We start from the raw sequence: 15,266 nt of genomic DNA, 5'->3' as shown, positions 1-15,266 counted from the left end.
GATAAGGAATGTACTTTCATAATGCCCACTGGTGTCCAGCATCGATTTTCCAGTGTTTGACCACATAATCAGAAATCTCTTGCTAGTTCTGGGATATGTATGCTTTCCTCTAAAATTTATGGAATGATATATCCTTTTAATGAGCACAGTTTCTTTTCAGATGAATCTGTTTCTCTTTAAATGAACTAACATGATGAAGCAGATATCTGTTTACCAAATACACCAAGGCAGCTGGCAAAATGTTAAAGCATGATTCTTACTCATGAAGGATAGTAAATCTCTTCTGCAATTGCCATTTCTTTTTTTTTCCTAAGTAACTGCAAGTCCATGAGCTTAGGAACATGTATAAATGGGAGAATTATACCTTCCCCATATGCCTCCTGACAAAATATTACCTAATCGGAGAATTCTTCTCTTACCTCTCTTATTAAAATAGCACCTCTTTACCCTTGATGCTCTACTTCTGTACCCAACTTTATTTATCACACATTGCTGTCTGACTATATAAAATCTATTTATTTTTGTTTTGTCTTGTGTTTTTCCCTCTGTTAGAGCATAGCAGAGACCCCATTTGTCCTCCATTATCCATTCTGCCACGGACATAGAATTCCTAAATTTGTCTGTGTTTATGATCTTTCAAAATCAAGACTATATTTCCCAGTTTTCTTTGGAGCCAGGTAGTGACCATGTGACAAAATTCTGGCCAATGGAATATTTTTGAAAGTGATATGGACAACTTCTGAAGTGTGTCCTTTGAAAGAAATGGGTATACCATTTCTTCCCCCCTCTTCCTGCTGTTGAAAACAAAGATGCAATGTCGGGCCATCTTGGACCATATGAATGAGAAAAATATACTCTGATGATGTTGTAGGACAGATATTCTACACAAGTTGGACTACCATGAACTATTCTTAAGTGACAAAGAAACATGCTTTTATCTTATTTAGCCATTTTTATTTCTGGTTACTATTAAAGACAGCAGAACCTATATCCAAACTAATATACTTTAAGAGGGCAGGGACATTTCTATTTTGTTCAATACTATTTCTCCAGCTCATTAATGATACCTGGCACATAGTAGTAGGTGTTTGATAAATATTTGTTGAATGACTGAGTCAATCAATGATTGTAGAAATGCTATGTCCAATTTGAGTCTTAGGATCTTTACTTATTTGAACAAATTAGCATTTATGTTTATTTTTAGTTGTTTGGTTTAGATTTTGCTTTTACCTTAGCATCTTCTAATTTAGTGTATTCAGGTGTCTTGTCCCATTAGTAAGAAAATAGTGCATTTCAAACCACTACTAATTCAGAGCCCTTTGGTCCTCTAAATTCCTTAATCTGAGAAAGTAGTTGAGGAGATTTTTTTCAACAAGTTTCCATTGCCTAGCCGTGTGACGGCATTAAAGTAAATACTAACACTCTGCTTCAACTTCTTTCAAGTATTCTATCCCATAAACCGGCAATAGTTAGAAGCAGAAGCACAGAAGTCATTAATAAGCTTGGTCATTTTCTCCACCACATCATGCTATCTGAACCTACCCTACACTTTCTCCTGAAGAAGGATAAAATGGAAGCTGGTTGTCACAATCATCTCTTTGACTTACATAAACTCTTAGAAGCCCTAGCTTTCGTTTTGGCTAAGTTTATGGGTATTCATTTCATTATTGAAAATGACCAACTACACAAACAAACAAACAAACTGGTCTTTGCCTCTTCACATCAACAGATGTTGTCAATAACTTTTTGCAAAGTACAGAAAGAAATTTTCACAGTAGGTGTTCTGAAAATAAAACAGGAAAATTTCTATTCTATGGAGAGAAATTACATCACTTTAAATTTTATGTCAAGTAATTTTTGGGGGGAAAAAGATGGCTAAGGTGAAATGGCAAAAGGCCCCTAAAATCAACATTATATTTGGAATAAGCCACATAGACTCCACCAAGTGAGAAAGATGGTCAGTTTTCTTATAATGGAACATTTTGCTCTCTTGCTGCTAGAAGATGAGCAATCCCAACTCCTGGTAGGACTTGGCAGATAACCCACCTCCTCTACCAGGAAGCCTTCTCAGACTATACAAATTTTCCTGCTACTCTTATAGCACTTAGACACTATATCCCACAATTTAAATTTATTCCATCAGAGTCCCTAGAGGAAAATCTCTATTTATAGGGCAATAATACAGATTTTTGGTTAAAAATTGAGGCTTGCGAAACAACAAGAGTAGTGCCAGGTACTGTCTAAATGTTTTAAAATTAAGAACATTTTTGTTAATGCATGTTAACATTTAATATACAACAACCTATTAATCTTTACAACAACCCAAAGAAGAAAGCTGAATTATAGCCTCATTTTAGAGATGAGGAAACAGAGGCCAGAAGGGTTAAGTAACTTTCATTAGGTCACAGAGCCAGTACTGCAGGGTCAGAATTTGAACCCAGGCAGTCTGGTGCCTGAAATCAACCACTATTGAGCTTTAAGCTGTCAATAACTTAACTGTTAACGATACAAGCAGTTCAGCTCCACACCTATGAGTCAGAAATAGTTTTTGGCATCTGGAGAGTTGGTTTGAGGGCAAACAAGTTTCCAGGCCTGGCTCTGACACTGATGCCTAACCAGACTTGGGAAAGGCCAGAGCCTCTCTTTGAGCCTCAGTTTCCTTCCCTGTAAAATAAAGGGCTGGACCTGATGGTCTCCAAGGCCCTTCCAATGCTGATATTTTATGAACATGGAATTCCTGGCTCAATTCCTTGTAGTCCAGGCCATACTGGCTCTTCCTGGGCCAGGTCTGGCCCCTCCTGCTGTGCTCAGTGTCTCACACTAGGCTCTGCTTCCCATAAATAAGAGAAAAAGAACAGGGGAAAATAGCCTCCTGAGAGACTGGGAGGGATCCCACCGCTGCTCTGTATGCTTTGAAGAGCTACGGTCATTAACCAGAGAGAGCTACCTGCCAAGCGAAGGATGGAAAGAAATTAGACTGAGAGGAGAAATGAACTCACAAAACTTGGCTACATTCAAATTGAAAGGGCATCTCTGAGTACTTAAAGAACTGACAATGTTACTGCAACAAAATGAGCCAGTTTCTTAAAGAACTGAAGGCAGGATAAGCTGTGAAACCTGGAATGGACCAGAAAACACAGAAAAAAACAAAACACCGATATAGTGTGAACCAACCAATCTGGGAAAATAGTAAAAACAATCTAGGAAACTGGTGCCATCTTTCATTTATTCCACCAGTTTCCTGTACAAGGGCACCTGTCCTGAGAAGTGGAGGAGATGGGCTAAATTTCAATCTGCCCTGTGCTCATGAGGCTAAGTCTAAACCAAAGATGCATTATGGGTTTGTGTGTGCCTCTGAACTATCCATCAACACTGAAGGAATGTAGTGAGAAAGACTGCAAAACGGTGGCCAAGTTTGTGTTCAAATTGTGTTGAATACAGGACTTACCATTTTACCTTTGCTCACCTCCAGTCAGTTTACAAGACCCTCAATGAAACAAATGTTATCCTTCATAATCACCCACCAATACTGACTGAAAATGGCATTAGTCAGGATGCTTGAATAGATTGTTTCTAAATCTCCATCCAAGCTCAAAGTGTTAAGATATTTTGCATAATGGCAGCATAAATGGAGAATGGGGACAGCCTTTCAACATAACTCCTTAGAAAGGAACAATCCTTATTTAGCTGAGCATGTCCTGGTATTTAAAATAAATCTATTTCATTACCTTCATTCTTCCAAAGCATGGTAGCTACCAGGTTCTTGCAAAAACAAACACACACACACACACACACACGCACACACACACAGATAAACAAAAACTCTGAGGAAAACACTGGCTAGATTCCATTCTGGGCTTTTAATGGCCTTTACACGTGGACTATTCTTTGCCACCACTATCAAGTCACTCATTTTGAAGCTCCTGATTTCCCTAGTAACAAATTAGATTTGCACTAGCTCACTCACACTCCTGTTCCTTTATAATGTCATCGATAACTAATCAAGACCATTCATTCTGGATTTCCTGGGTCAGTCTCAATTTAAAAGATTCTGCCCCTCTCTCTCTCAATAAAATGTTCCCAATTTTTTATTTGGAAAATATGGTTGCCACAATAATAGTATTACCCTCACAAAATATCAGTCATGCCCAAGCCACACCATCATTATGGTGCCCTGATTTGGTTTGTGGCTCTCCAAAGGAGAACTGGTTGATCCAGCCAGGGTCTCGGGCCTTTTTCTGGCCTCATTAAAAAGAAAAATAATGCATTTGCTACTAAAATAAGTTTTGGGTAACTAATTTAGAACTCAAATGAACTTTTCCTATTCTAGAAGAGAGTTTTTCAAGGCTAAGAAATTACTGTTTGATGGAAGGGTACACAATCTGGAAAAACTGAAGCCATGGGGCTTTCCAATGGCCAAACTCCCACATGCTGGCTCTCAAGACACATCCACTCTCACTATTAAAGTGTCACCATTTATAATTTGGTGCTAAATCTTTCTGAAGCTAGGCAACCAACATGGTCTACTGACAAAGCAATTCCTTATTCTATTAAAACAGAGGGGCAAGACAAAATAGGTGTCAGTGATAAAAGTTACCTAATATCAAGTTGAAAATGAAGTTATTAAAACTAGGCCAGAATCACAAAAGGGAAACCAAAGGGTTGGGTTTCAGTGAACAGGTTCAATTCAATGCTTGCAGTATTTATGAAAGGAAACAGCTGGCTCAATTTTTGCTTAGCTGGCTCCGTAATAGTTTTTGAGTCCCTTTTCCCCAGGTACCTCACTCTGAATCCACAGAGAATAAAGAGGATAAAAGTTATAATTGCAGGAACATTTTATAACGTTTGCTAAGCACCTGAATACAAAACCAGCTCAATTTTTTCTCTAGCCTCACAACCTTGTGAAGTAGATGAAAACTTCATTTTAATGGTGTGACTATGGAAATAAATTTTACTGAGTAGTATTTTTCATACTCGGGTTAGTTGGTCAGAATCCTTGAAAATCACAGAAAACTTAAAATTACAATGGAAAAATACTAAATTATGTTCCCGCTAGTTTTGGTCATTTCAGCGTGATCATGAATAAGCTATAGATTCTGAGTCAGATGTGTGCAGTTTTCTTTGGAATTTGTCCTTGCTTACTTGCTTATAAAACTTCTAAAATGTACTTCTAAATTACAGCAATTCAGTAAAAAATTCAAACCTTTGGGCTTGGTTTCCTCCCCTAGCAGGCTGAGTCATAAAAATAAATCTTAGCCATTTCAATAGCCAACACACTCCTCACATTAAGAATTGGTATTGTTCCCTGCATCTCCCATTTCATCCAAAGGTCACGCCCAGCTCACATTTGAAAAAAGAAACAGCCCAAGGACTCATCCAGCTCAACATTTGCACATTTAATAAGAGAACAGAACCTCTGCCAAGTTAGAGGGGTGAGTTACATCAGAATCTTTCAGAGAACTTTTGAGGAGCGATGATGAGCATGCGCTTCGGAGGTAGCCAGACCTGGGTCCAAGCCCTAACTCTGTGTGACCTTGGCCATGTTACTTATAATGAGCATGAAGTGGGGATGTTCAGAATATTGACCTTGGAGACAGTTGCTGTAAGAATGAAAGGAGACAAGATGTCTGGAAGCACAGTGCCTGGCACACAGTCCCCACTAGGTGCTTGCTGTTTTACTGGCACAGGCATCTCAGGATAAATGTGTCCCTCCTCGCCCTCCCCTTACTCCAAATGTTAGAGCAGCGGTTCTCAACCTGTGGGTCGCGACCCCTTTGGCAGTCGAACGACCCTTTCACAGGGGTCGCCTAAGACCATCGGAAAACACATATATAATTACATACTGTTTTTGTGATTAATCACTATGCTTTATGTTCAATTTGTAACAATGAAAATACATCCTGCGTATCAGATATTTACATTACGACTCATAACAGTAGCAAAATTGCAGTTATGAAGTAGCAACGAAAATAATTTTATGATTGGGGGTCACCACAACATGAGGAACTCTATTAAAGGGTCGCAGCATTAGGAAGGTTGAGAACCACTGTGTTAGAGTGTCAAGTTTCTCTCCAAATCAAACCTCCAGGAGGCATTGCTAGGAGAGGTAGAATATTCACTCCACCCAAAACCCAGGGTTGGGACTTAAATCAGGAAGTCATAGATGCTAGGCTTTTAGAGTTAAGAGGAAATGTGCAATTTATAATTTATTAAGTTAACATATGCAAATTATATACTCAGTGTCTGACACAGAGAAGGCAACGAATACATGTCTGCCCTCACTTTCTTTTATAGCAAAAAGAACTAAAATCCCGGGTCCTAAAATAACTTGCTTAAAGTCAACCAGTTAATGGCAGAGCTTTCTGGAGAGGGGGTGGCAGCACCTTTCCCCCCCCTCCCACCACCACCCCCTCCCCAGGAAGAGCAAAGTATCAATTCAAGCTCTGCCATTAACTGGTTGATTTTAAGCAAGTCATTTTAGGACCCGGGATTTTAGTTCTTTTTGCTATAAAAGAAAGTGAGGGCAGACATGTATTCGTTGCCTTCTCAGATGGTTTAAAGGAACTGGCAAGATACCTCCCAAACTCAAAGAATGATCTTCCTAACTAACAAACACAGCATGCTGCCCCTATCCCTTTCCCCCCACCCCCATCCCTGACCACCACTGAGAAAAAGAAGCTAGATTGCCTCTGGCCTGCAGTGAAACCCCTGCCTGCGAGAACTCGGGGTTCTGAAAGGCAGGGACAGAGCTCTGGGATCTTGCAGGGAGAGGGCTTCTTTCCTCCCTGGCCCATTGCAGATCACAGCAGTCTCAGGTGTCCCCTTATAAATACAAAATGTTTGGAAACGCTCCTAAGGGCTTTTACAGCCAGTTGAAATGTGGAGCCAAGAACAAGGAGGTCCACGCACTCTTAGCTTATAGTTCTTTGTCTTTTAGGCCAGGTCTGTGGAGGTGACAAGCATGGGTCTCTGAGTTCACAGGACTAACAAAGACCCTTCTGAGTATCAGTGGAAAATTCTGGTTCTGTCCCAGGTATTACATAAACCGAGGGTCAGCGAGAGGATAGCTAACAAGCCTGCCTCACTTGGTCTGGGGAAGGAGAGAAGGAGACATTAGCAGTGAGTGAAAACCACCTTTCTTCATTTATAATTCATTTATAATTCAAGAAATATGCATTGAAGACTGACTGTCAGAGAAACTCTGAACTGGGGTCTGTAGTGGGGGAAGGGACTATGAGGGGATGTGAAATCCAAGCTTAGGACTGAAGGAGGGGTAGGAATTAGCCAGGTGGAGAATGGTGATCTAAGCCAGGGATAGGCTAACTTATGCTATACAGGACCAGATAATAAATATTGTATTTTAGTCTTTGCAAGCCATACAATTTCTACTGCAGCTGCTCAAACCTGTTGTTACAGGAAGAAAGCACATACAGAAAATAGATAAAGGAATGAGTGTGAACACTGAAATTGGAATTTCATATAATTTCCACATGTCACGAAATATTATTCTTCTTTTGATTTTTTTGAACCCTTTAAAAATGAGGAACCACTCTTAGCTTATAGTTTAAGAACATCTGTATTAAGATATATGGGCATTTAGTCAAGGCCATTCCTGAACTAAGAGGATAATATGCATTTCTAAACCATATAGTCCCTTAGACCAGCCGTGGGCAAACTACGGATCCGGCCCGTTTGAAATGAATAAAACTATTGAAATAAAAGACTGTACCCTTTTATGTAATGATGTTTACTTTGAATTTATATTAGTTCACACGAACACTCCATCCATGCTTTTGTTCCGGCCCTCCGGTCCAGTTTAAGAACCCATTGTGGCCCTCGAGTCAAAAAGTTTGCCCACCCCTGCCTTAGACTCTCATATCTGCAGCTGGGACTAGGGTGAGACAAGGGAGCTGCCTAGGCCTCAAAATTTAAGGAGGCATTCACTAGAAAGCGGAGGGTTGGCACTTGCAAGACCCCGGGAGTAAGTGCCTCCTTAAATCTTGCATTCTAGGAATTTCACTTGTGTCACCCAAGGCTCAGCCTTGCTCCAGCCTGTGCATGATGGAGTATATTGCTGTGAAGTGGTCGCCTCCTCCTCAACCATCCCTGCCTTGGATGCCTTTCTTGCAATGCACAACTTTGCAGATGACAATCTGGTTCCCAGCCAGGGTCTGTAGTACAGAATTTGGATAATAAGAAAAACAACAGGCAGAAGAAGAGGGAGAAACTATAAAGACTGGAGTTTGGAAAGAATTTGGGAGAGAAGATTAAAAAATTTTACTTGAGTCCTAGATGGTTTGGCTCAATGGATAGAGTGTTGGCCCGTCGACTGAAGGGTCATGGGTTCAATTCTGATCAAGGGCATGTACCTTGGTTGCAGGGTCAATCCCCGGCCCTGGTCAGGGCACATCCAGGAGGCAACCAGTCCATATGTCTCTCTTACACCAATGTTTCTGTCTCTGTGTCTCTCCCCCTTCCTTCCACTCTCTCTAAAAATCAATGGAAAAAATATCCTTGGGTCAGGATTAATAAAAAGAATTTTTTTTTACTTGAAAGCTTACTTACAAGTTTTATTATGCATTAAAATTGTAAGCTTTCTTTGTCACTCTCTTGACTTTCACTCATTATATCTACAACTATACTTACATCTAGATATATATTGCAAATCATATATCTGATCATGAACGTATATCCAGAATATATAAAGAATTCAATAATAATAATAAAAACCCAATTTTAAAGATGGACAAAGGATTTAATGGCCAATGAGCACAGGAAAAGATGTTCAACATCTTAAGACTTCAGGAAAATGCAAATAAAAACTACAATGAGATATCACTTCATAACCACAAGGATGGCTATAAGCAAAAAGATGGACACTAAGAAATGTTGGACAGGATGTGGAGCAATTGGAACCCTCACCCACTGCCAGTGGGAATGTAAAAAGGTACAGCTGCTTTGTAAACCTGCTTTTTTAAAAGTTTAAACTCAGTTATATGACTCAGCAATTCCACTCCCAGATATAAACCCAAGAGAAATGAAAACATATTCCTAAGAGCCAAAAAGTGGAAAAAACACAGTATCCAACAACTGATGAATGACTAGATAAAAATGTAGCATATTCATACAGTGGAATATAGTACTAAAAAGAAAAGAAAAAAAGCCAAGTACTGATATATGTCACAATATAGACAAACTGTAAACCTTAAAAACATTGCACTAAGTCAGCAGTTCTCAACCTGTGGGTCGTGACCCCTTTGGCGGTCAAAAGACCCTTTCACAGGGGTCGTCTGAGACCATCCTGCATATCAGATATTTACATTACGATTCATAACAGTAGCAACATTACAGTTATGAAGTAGCAACGAAAATAATTTTATGGTTGGGTCACAACATGAGGGACTGTATTTAAAGGGCCAGGTTAGAACCACTGCACTAAGTGAAAGAAGCCAGTCACAAAAGACCACATGCTATATGAACCCATTCATATGGAAGTTCAGACTAGGGAAGTCTATAAGCAAAACATAGATTAGTGAATGCTTAGGGTTGGGGGAGAGGGGAAGGGATGGAGAGAATGGAGGTGATAGCTAAAGGGTATGGGTTACTTTTTGAGTTGATGAAAATGCTTTAAAATTGTGGTGATGTTTGCACATACCTGTGAATACACCAAAACATTGAATTGTATACTTTAAAGAGATGAACTGTATGCTATATTAATTATATGTCAATAAGGCTGTTAAAAGAAGAATAAATTGAAACATTTCTCCTTCCCTCCAAGGGTTTCAAAGAATAAGCTCTCCTTGTCCTTGAAAGATAGTCTTTGTATTGCTAAAGACTGAAGTGGTTTTCTGCTGTTCTCTTTCTGAGGGTTTGAGGGGTGCTGGCCTAAATGAGAGGGAAAGGGCTGAAGTTCAAGGGCCGAGTGTTGGGGTTTGGGACTTAGATGCCTGCACTCTGTAGGACCCTTATTTAATCTGAGCCTCTGTATGTGTCCAGGCTAGCCAGTAGAACAAAGAGCCAATGGACAGGGCACCATTTTGGTTTCATGGGGCTCTGCAGGGCCACCATTGTCTGAAAGCAACTTTTCATGAGGGCCCTGCCTGAGCCACAGGTTAGTCTAGTCATAGAGGGTTCAAGGGATGGTCGCTCCTCTTACCCCCTATGATGCGAGAGTTCTTGAATGCTGAGTCATTTGGTCACCAGAGAAGAAACCTCTGCACTACTCCCTCAGGGCTTATAGTGCTGTTCTTGAATCAGCACTGGAGGAGGGGATCAAGGGAGAGTGGATCAAAGGGCGAGGGATACTCTTATCACTCATCACTCTGGAGAGGTCATTCTATGGGCAGCCTGAGTGCCTCCTGTGTGAAAATGCAGGGTGTGGATTAGATCAGGGCTCCATCTGATGGTCCCATCCTTGCCCACGGGTTCTGATTCTTTTCAGGCCACATTCTAACCATGGCCCACTTCCAGGGATGGAGCTTCTTCAGCTGCCAATTCCCATTATGCAGGATATCTGGGGAAAGGAATAAAAAGTCCTAATGCTGGTACTGTCCCAAGGCTAACATGAGAATAACAGTGGCCATGGATATATTCTCTTCAACTAGAGTCCAGCCAGGGTCAGTGTTTTTCATTCCATTTTTTGGCCAAAGAGCTGGTGTAAAGTAACTACAGTGTAGAAGTAAGTTTACCCTAAACTGTCCCAATGCAGCTAATAAGTGAAAGTTGACCAACTATCACAGAGCTGGCCTCTGACGGCCCGTCACATTTTCCACTGATGCACTAGACGTGACTAAATTGCACAGGGACTGGCCGGGAGCTGGATTCCCTTTCACTGTGCTCAGCAGGAAGGGGCCAGCCTCCTCCTATAGCCATGTCATGAATCTGACATAACCCTGAGTCATGGAAGAGGAGGCCCTGCATGTCACCAAGCACAGGCTTTCAGCTTAGCCTGTGCTCCCTGTGAAATTTAATTAGTTCAAGGTCCAAACTGTACCCAAGATGCAGGGAGACCGAATTCCCAGACGAGAAAACAAGACATGTTGCTGTTTCACCAGCCATCTATTAACAACACTGAACGGCAGGGCTCAACAGATATTTGATCACCCATAAAAGTTACAACAGGAAATGAATTTGTTATTGGTTGGCCCCTTTACATGTAACAGAAAATATAGAATCAAGGACATATATACCAACAATACCAACAAAAGTATTTATATTAAACACTCAAAAAATTTTCCATAGCTTCTTAAGTTTAATTTTCTGTATTGGAGAGTAGAAAAAATGTGAAGACACATTTTAGAAGGAAGAAAGCAGAAAAGGAACTAGCAACATAGAAGCTGGTTTTATCTTTCCTTTATAATTTATAATTTTTCTATTTTGATTTCTTAAAACTTCACTTTTTTTTTTATTTTGTTGTACCTATTGTACATTAAATCCTCTTGTGGATCCCAGCAGGGACATAAATAAAGCGGTAATTACAGGAGCTGGTGGACTTTCGGCCCTGGCTACCCTCGTTTCCTCCATGCTCCATCATTCAGTGCACACGGAACTCAGGTTACATGACTGGTTCCAGCAGAGGCAGAACTTCTTGTACTTCGGATTCAGAATAACTCTAGGTACCTAAACTCCCCAAAATTCAGGGAGGGAGAGAATTTTTTTAAAAAAGGGAAAACACCCTTTAACCAATCTCTAACTTGGACACTTTAGCCACTTGCCAAAATATAACATCTTTGCAAGCCAATAAATTGAAAGCAGGAGAGAGGGAGTGTGGCTGTAACTGGATAAGGGGTAGGGTTTTAATTTTTTACAAGCAGGGAGGAGGATACCAATATGGTTAGTCAGGCAGCCAGCATTAATCCTCATTAATGTCTCCCATTCAAATCCATGCTCCTCTGAACAGCTGTGCAAATATAAAGTAATTGGGTCATTTTGACAAAGGCACACAAGGAAAAAAAAGTTAAGTGAGGCAAAGGAACTAATTGGATAAATAACACATTCTTTAAATGTGTGGGGAGGATTGTTCAAACGACCACATCATAGATTAAGGGACATACATTCAAATTCATACCGCTGTAAACTTGCCCATGTCAGAAGCTACCAAGAGCACAGGCTGGGCACATGTGCATGACAAAGTATGTAATAAGTGACCGGAGTGAGAGCAGTGGCACCCACTCTGCATGAGGCCTTGCCAACTGACTCCAAAGACTATGTTTCTTAGTCTGACATTGTCCTGTTTTCTATATACTTGGCATTATGGAGAGTAGAAAAAAGGTAGGGCCATTTCTTGCCCTTAATACATTTACAGTCTGATTGGGGGACACATCTATACTAATAAAAGGGTAATATGCTAATTAGACTGGACATCTTCCGGACATCCTTCCGGACAAAGCCATGGTGGCAGGGGCCAAGGCAGAGGTGGTTAGTGGCAATCAGGCCGGCAGGGGAGAGCAGTTAGGGGTGACCAGGCCAGCCGGGGAGGGCAGTTAGGGGCGACCAGGGTGGCAAGGGAGAACAGTTAGGGGTGACCAGGCAGGCAGGCAGGTGAGCGGTTAGGAGCCAGTGGTCCCAATTGCGAGAGGGATGTCCGACTGCTGGTTTAGACCCGATCCCAAGGGATCTCAGAATGAAGAGGATGCAGGCCGGGCTGAAGGACCACCCCCCCACGCACAAATTTCATGTATATCGGGTCTCTAGTGTGAAATAATCAGAACACTGGAACTACAAGCATAACATTAGAATCTGCATTTTTTTTTTTTTTTTTAGCTGAAGGAAGCACTTTATAGGAGCTGAGGGAAAGTGGCTAAAATTCATCTGTGCAACTTTTGAGAAGGATTTCCACCAGACTGAAAACAAGACAAAACATAACATACAAGGAGAATACCATACTTTAGAAAATACTGATCCATTCCTGCCATAGAATGGATGTTCAAAAAGGTCTCTGCCTTTCAGAACTCTCCCTTGAGAAAGGACAGGAGGACAGTCAGCCCATCCCCCAGCTTCATGCTAAGGATTAATAAAAATGCCCTCCACCTCCCAGAAACCCAGTCAGAGAGGAGACAGAAGTTCCTGGAGTTGACCCTGACTGAGATGTGGTGACCTCTCCCAGCCTCCAGAGACTAGAAGGAGGGAGGAGGTGATTTGACTCATCTCTTCAGTTCTTTTCACTGGAAATGACCAATCCAGGGCCTCTGACAGGCTGAAAGGGGCAGATTTTAGCTAAGGACCTGTGAACATTCTCAGAAGTGGTAGGGCTGCAGGAACTGGAGGATAAGTACAGGCATGCCAAAAGTTATCCTGCAGTTTATAGCACATTCACAGCCCTTGTGTCTGCAGAAGTGTGTGGGGGGAACTATGATAATGGTTCTCAAACAATCTACTTCCACTCACTTTGCTATATTTAAATTTCTATTGTGTTCTTAACGTTCAACTTCAGGTGAATGTGAATTGCTGCCTTTTTAAGTGGGCTGACACATTGCTGTGATGAACCTCTTTCTCCCTGCATGGACAAAATTCAGAATTCGGTCAGAAGAGCTGGGGAGCATGTGGGTAACTGACACCACCTTGACTGTGACTCAGGTTTCATGAGGTATCAGGTGAAGAAGTAAAAACAAACCCGCTGACACTTGGTGGGGTGAAGGGTAGGTCGAATGCACAGCGAGAAGGGCCTTCAGGCTCCCTGGTCAGGCCTGACACTCCTGAGAGCCCTGGCAGTGTCATGGTCTTTAGGGCAGAGGAAACAGTCCCCAAATGTCCAGATGAAGACCAAAGAATTTAAGCTCCTGGTCAGTGGCTCTCAACTCCACAGAATCACAGAATTACCCAAAGGAATTTTGAAAAAAATATTCATGCTGCGCCCTACCCTAGTGATTCTGATTCGGAGGGTCTTGGGGGGTGGAGGATTGGGGGGAAATGGACACTGTGATTCAAACATGTAACAGGGTTAGAAGCACCATATCAAACACAGTCAAGTCCGAAAAACCTAACCATCAGTGAATGTGGCTACTAAGTCAACAGGTGCTGAAATGAACAGAATATGTCTGTTCCTTTAAAAGCTTACTCTAAATTTTATTTCTTTCTAGATCTTGAGGAATTAAGAGTGTGGACTGCCTGGATCACAATCCTGGTTACACCACTTATTAGCTAAGTGACCTTGGACAGCATACATGACTTCTCTAAGACTCAGTTTTCTTAGCAATACTACAGTGTTAATAAGCATACCAATACCAGAGGGGAATTAAGATGATTGCATGAAATCAAGAATAAATTATTTGGTCTGGCTGGTGTGGCTCAGTGGTTGAATGCTGACCTACGAACCAGGAGGTCACAGTTCGTTCCCAGTCAGGGCACATGCCCAGGCTTTGCGCTCAATCCCCAGTAGGGGGAGTGCAGGAGGCAGCCAATCAACAATTATCTCTCACCACTGATGTTTCTATCTCTCTCTCCCTCTTCCTTCCTCTCTGAAATCAATAAAACTATGTATTTTTTAAAAGAATAAATTATTTGACCCAATGCCTGACACATGTAAAATGCACAAATATTAGCTACCATATTGATGTTGATGAAAGTAAAAATATGCCAGTTATATTTCAATAAAAAGGGTGTTTTCCTAGACTGGGTAGTTATTGATAGGGCCAAATTTTAAGAAATTGTGAAACACTAGAATGTGAGAGTTAGAAATTTAACATTTCCTTCAATTATGAATATAGGCAACAAACCTCACTAGTAGCAGCAGCAGCTATGATCTTGTCACCAATAGAAATCACAAATATCTCCATATATTACAGTCATAGTAGACACCCTACAATAGTATTTATATTTAGTGTGACCAACTGCCCTTGTATGCCCAGGCTTGAGATGCTTGGGATGATAAAACTGGGAAAGTCCCAGGCAAACCATTCCTGACCTAGATTCATCATTACTTTGAAGTTAAGGTAGTTAGAACGTCACTGGGTATGATCGTTCAGTGTGCTAATAAAGAAGTGCCTACCCTGCTATGTCATAATTTCAAAAAATGTCTTGATAAATTTATATCCACATAATCTGTGTCCTTTATAACGTTTTGTATTTTGTTCGATGCATTTAAAAGCATTCTGAGTCCATGGGCTTCACCATGGCCAATGGGGACCCGTGGCACAAAAAAGGTGAAGAGGGAAGCAACTGGGAATGCTGGTTGGAAAATGGAGGAAACCGGACTTGAAGTTCCTTTCGGCCTTGCAAACTAAAAGCACAATAAAAGAAGACACAGGCATATATCTCCGAAGGACACA

General features: G+C 41.1%; 1 protein-coding gene across 2 annotated transcripts in view; it reads right to left on the bottom strand.

The window, feature by feature from the left end:
* Positions 1–15,266, bottom strand: part of PLCE1 (phospholipase C epsilon 1) — a 292,198-nt gene that overhangs the window by 239,634 nt on the left and 37,298 nt on the right. The window lies entirely within an intron of this gene.

This window comes from Myotis daubentonii, chromosome 13, assembly GCF_963259705.1.
Source record: "Myotis daubentonii chromosome 13, mMyoDau2.1, whole genome shotgun sequence".
NCBI classification, from domain to species: Eukaryota; Metazoa; Chordata; class Mammalia; order Chiroptera; family Vespertilionidae; genus Myotis; species Myotis daubentonii.
The sequence above is the reverse complement of the archived record's forward strand: the minus strand, read 5'-3'. Positions and strand labels throughout refer to the sequence as shown.